The following is a 5,370-nucleotide window of genomic DNA, read 5'->3' on the forward strand; positions in this document are numbered from 1 at the left end:
CTGAAAGTACACCCAGCTCATTCTGCTGTAGTCATCTGTTATTAGGAAGAAATACTTGCTTCCTCCTAGAGATTCAGTCTGCATTGGTCCGCACAGATCAGCATGAAGCAGCTCAAGGCAGTCACTTGCTCTCCAGGCTTTTCCACTTGGAAATGAACCCTTGGATTGCTTCCCATATATGCACCCTTCACATAGCTCGAGTTCACCAATCTTTGGTAAACCATTTACCATTCCTTTGGTACACAACAACTTCAGACCCTGCACATTCAAGTGTCCATAGCGCAGATGCCATAACTTAGCATCATCATCTCCTTTTACTGTCAAAGCTTTGCTCACTTTCTTAAGCAAATTCAAAGGAAACATTCTGTTTCTTCCCATGAAGATTTTAACCACAACTTCATTGGTTTTCTTATCTCTGACCACACATGACTCATCATCAAATAACACAGAGAAGCCACAGCATATTAATTGTCCAACACTTAGCAAATTATAGGCTAACAGTGGAACATACTGCACATTATGTAAAAGTTTAGTGTTACCTTGTTCAGTTTTGATTGCAACTGTGCCAATTCCTTCAACTGTCAACTGCTTGTCATCACCGAGTCTAACTTTACTTTTTTTAGACTCATCAAGCTCTTTGAACATGGACTTCATGCTTGGCATGTGATTGGAACAACCACTGTCAATGTACCACACACCACACTCATTATCTCGAGACCCACTTTGTGTCATGAACAACCTCTCCTCTTGCTCCACAAAGTTGGATTTCTGGTCATTCTTCTGCTCTCCTTGATCTCTTTCTTTCTTCCAGCAACTTGCCTCCTTGTGGCCAGTTTTCTTGCAATAATAGCACTTGATTGCACTCTTGTATGACTGAGATTGATGATCTCTGTGATCATTTGACTGGCCTCCCCTGCCACGGCCTCTTCCTCTGAATCCACTCCTTCCTCTTCCTCTTCCGCTGAATTGCCCTGACTTTTCCTTGTTTGAGGATTCACCTTTCACTTGGAATGCCTTCTCTTCCTTCTTCTCACTGTTTCTGTTGAGCCTCTCCTCATGAGCTTGCAATGATCCCATGAGTTCATCAAAGGTGTAATCTGCCATGTCCTTTGATTCCTCTATAGCCGCCACAACATGATCATATTTGCTTGTGAGACTTCTTAGGACTTTTCCAACCACATGTTCATTGGTCAATGTTTCTCCATATGACCTCATTTGTTGTACCACAGTGGATACACGTGACAAGTACTCTTGGACAGGTTCTTTGTCCTTCATAAAAGCTGTTTCAAACTCTCTCCTTAGTGATTGCAGCCGCACTGTAATCACCTTCTTGTCACCTAGATACTCTTGCTTTAGAGTATCCCACGCCATCTTGGATGTGGTTGATGAGGCAATTCTTGGGAAGATTTCATCATCCAAGGCCTGTTGAATCATAAACAACGCCTTGGAATCTTTCTTTCTCTTCTCTCTCAATCTTCAAATTCATCTTCAACCAAACCCCACAGTTCTTGAGACTTGAACAATGTTTTCATTTTCAAGCTCCAAAACTGATAGTTTATGCCTTTGAAGATAGGCAATTGAGGAGTGGCGTTTCCTGATCCGTTGTTCTGCATTATAAACAACTTTTTTTTTTCACTCAACGATTCCCTGGATATGAACCTGGAATTTAATTGTAAGCTCTGATACCAAAATTTGTTGGAATAACAGAGGAAGAAGAAACTTGTTTTTACACACTGTTAACAATGGAAGAAGCTAAGGATTTTGATCTTCTTGATTGAAACTGATTACAACTACAAGATTAAATAGAATTAGAATAAAAACTGACTCCACTAACCACGTCTAACATCATGCCTAAGAACGTGGATCATTTCTTCAATTTAAACAAACAGAATACTAACATTCTCCTAAACAGAATACTAACTTTCTCCTAAATAATAGCCAACTGATTTGACTTGATCAAGAGAGGCTTGAATCACATTTTAACACATGGCAAGGGTGTAAGACAGGATGGGTTAAAAGTTAACTTGAGTCCAACATATCTAGTTTTAAAAATTATAGTGTTTTTTATATGTTGAATAGTGGATATCCTCCACATTTTCTCTCTACCTCACACCCTCACTCACCCCATAAAGAAAATAGTTCTCTGAGCTTGTTGGGAGTTAACTTGACACTGTCCCCAAATCAACTTCCTTATCATCACATTGCAAGTTGCTCTCTTTTTTTGTCTATCAAATTTGTTGCATGCATCTATGTCCACATCTGACGTAGGGCGTGCTATCAAAATAAACAATATTAGTTTAACTGAAAATAAATGAGTTATGAAAAATCAGGCCTGAACGGGGTGCAGTCGTGATACACTGCCCTAGAAGATAGAGGACCCGCCTGTCGCCCTGGCGTAGTTGATCCTTCCCCCTAGCGGTAAAAGCCCCCCGGAAACGGCCGGCCTCTCTACTCGGGCGCGAGTAGCAGAGCTTCTGCTCAGATGAAGATGATTGCCCAAAAATAATCCTCAAAATATGTAGCCGAAAATCTTTGAGTACTAAGAGTAGCAGAAGGAGGAAGAGGGAGCTATGAAATTCTTTGTGAATTTCTGTGTGTTTTCCCGAATGAACTCTGCCTCCTTATATAGCCTCATGAACCAGTAACCGATGCTGAATCTCCTCGTCCGTTGGGCGTAAATCACGCTGCCGTTACATAATAAATGCTGCCGTTACATAATAAATGCTGCCGTTACAAAAAAATAAAAGCTGGAGAAGCAAAACCCGAGTGCGGTGCGGCGTGGCGCGCGCGTCGTGTCGTGGCGAGGGCGCGCGCGTGTGTGGAGAAAGAGCACTGCGTGCGCGCGCGCGTGTGTGGAGAAAGAGCTCAAACACTAGTAGGCCCAAAACATTACTCAAAGCCCATTAGGAAGTGAACCATTATAAACCACTTGAACTTCTCTTCAACTTCCAATGTGGGACTATTCACAATTGCCTTTTCCTTAAGAAAATATGTACAGGTGGTCTTGGGCACAAATAGACACACGTATCGTGTCTGCACATATTCATGTCAGCAGCAGTCCTACTTATCGTTTTTTATGTAAAGATCATAAAATAGTACAAACACAGACAAAATTGATCCTAAGAGATTTTTAGCATTTGTTTCGAGGTGAATTATGTCTCTATGTGTCTCTGGATTTATGCGGCAATTCCAACATGCTAGGACTTATGACAGAACAAAACGCTTATGACTTACTTTAGAGCTTAAAGGGAACTATGTGCAATATACTTCTTAGTGCGTAAATTTTATGAATGCTGGACTTGTAGTTACAAAATAGCGCCTATAAATGCATATACTATTCTTTGGTTTCTCTGTGTAGTTCTCATGGGAGCCCAAGATTTGTATGCATAATAAGGTGCATACCTCCATTTCTTTCTGCCGAGGTAAAATCCTATTCTATTGACCTGCGAACCTCCACAAGTAGGTCGGTTGAAACTTAAATTTGGCATAGCTTTAATTGGAAATGAATTCAGGGTAGGTGCTCTGCTTGAAGTTTACTAGTTATCTATATAATGGATTAAAGGTCCTGCGTTTATTCGGAAGAAGTCAATGGTGCAGTAGACTGGCTAGTGTCATGGGAAGTTTAAGGATAACTAGTATGAACCTGCATCATCATTTGATCTCGTGCTCCTTGGACGAGGAGGGTAGAGTTTATGAGAATGATGTAATTTGTCATTATCAACTCACATGTAACTGCTAAAAGGTTTGCATTTTTTCCCTGGAACTTTATCCAGGAATAAAAGTTCCTTGGTGATGTATAATAATGTCTAGTGAAAGGCTGCATTCAACAATGAGCTTTACCCCGGGGCTAACTCATCTGAGAAAGGCTTGAAGACATCACTTTGCAGAGTAGCAGATTGTGATCAAATTATGTGCTTGATATTATTGCCTTTGTATTCTTCCTCCTTACCTCAAATTGCACATAAAAGTTATATCCTGCTGATCTTTTATGTGTTGTTTTCCCATTACTGTACTATTATATTATTATTATATGATGATATGACGACGTCATTGTATTATGCCCACTCTTCTCTCTACTTTATAGGGCCATCCGGGTTTTACCTAAGTAGTAGATTAGTTCAAGCTCGAGCATCAGGAAGTACCCTCTTGTTTTATTGAGGGGCTGTGGTTTCAAGCATCTTCAGATTATAACATCACACTCGTTGTCTTACCCTACAATCATGGACAATCATTTTGGTTACATGTTATATTCTTGATGTGTTTAAGGCGTCGGACATCTTTTATCTTGACCTTGCAGATCCAGAAGAAATGAGAAGCCAAGGAGGGTTGGCTGACATGTTCCCTAGAGCTGCTACAGGAGCTAATAGGAGAATTTAGTTAACAAATATTTTGGAAGTGTAGTTTTGAATCCTGGAAAAGAGTTATATCTTCAATTTCGGTTGCTTTCTTGTTTGGATTTTAATGAGCTAGACAGAGGAATCCTGCATGATCTAGTTTTCGTATTTACGCTCACAGTTTGGATATTTTCTCGCATTTTAGTTTCATCTGTGTTTCATACATGTTCAGAATTTGAACGCAACAGTGTCTTTTAATGTTTGACCAAATTTTTTGCACTTTGATACTTTCTGATGCTTCTTCAGCATGTCACGATGTTGCTCTAGCCTTCAGGTAATAGAAGCTGATGTTGCTTTAGTTGTTGATTTCGGGACGTGTGCTTGACAAAATTAACAAATTCTATGGATGATTGATGCAGGGGAAATATTGAGGTCTCTATGGTGATTTCGGATTCTAACCCTTGCTATGAAGACGCACATATGAAGCTTGCTGCAGTACTTTTAATGTTGCTATTGAGTCCAACTGAGTGTTATGTTTGTTTCCTGGTCTTTTCTTTCTTCTGTCATGATCCTGTTCATGCCTGAACATTTGAAAGATGGGTGAATCCATTGCTTCTTGAAATGAGCTTGGATCACCTTCAACAAGAAAGGTAAAGAAGTCTTCTCCAAAATCCTTTTGAATTCTACCTCTTTTGCTTCTTCGAGGCTCAATGTCAAAAGGTTGGGAAGAACTAGATGATGGAAGATCAGAAGGAATAGATGTTCTAGAATTTTCTGAGATTTTGGATTTGAAAGGAAAGATATTTTCAAAGAAGACTGCATCTCTAGCTTCAATGATAGTGTTGTTGGATATGTCACTGATTTCAGAGTTAATGACTAGAAATCTATTAACATTGCTATCTAGTGCATATCCAATGAAAGCAGCATCAATAGTTTTGGAACCAATTTTCCTCTTCTTAGGTTCGGGAATAGCTACCTTAGCCAAGCAACCCCAAACTCGGAAGAAGTTTAGATTAGGAGATCTCCCCTTCCAATA

General features: G+C 39.9%; 1 long non-coding RNA gene across 1 annotated transcript; it reads left to right on the top strand.

The window, feature by feature from the left end:
• On the top strand, positions 3,155-4,935 carry LOC109838052. The gene is made up of 2 exons (XR_002246557.1): positions 3,155-4,668; positions 4,754-4,935. It is a non-coding gene; the product is annotated as an uncharacterized LOC109838052 (long non-coding RNA).

Source organism: Asparagus officinalis, chromosome 4 (assembly GCF_001876935.1).
Source record: "Asparagus officinalis chromosome 4, Aspof.V1, whole genome shotgun sequence".
NCBI classification, from domain to species: Eukaryota; Viridiplantae; Streptophyta; class Magnoliopsida; order Asparagales; family Asparagaceae; genus Asparagus; species Asparagus officinalis.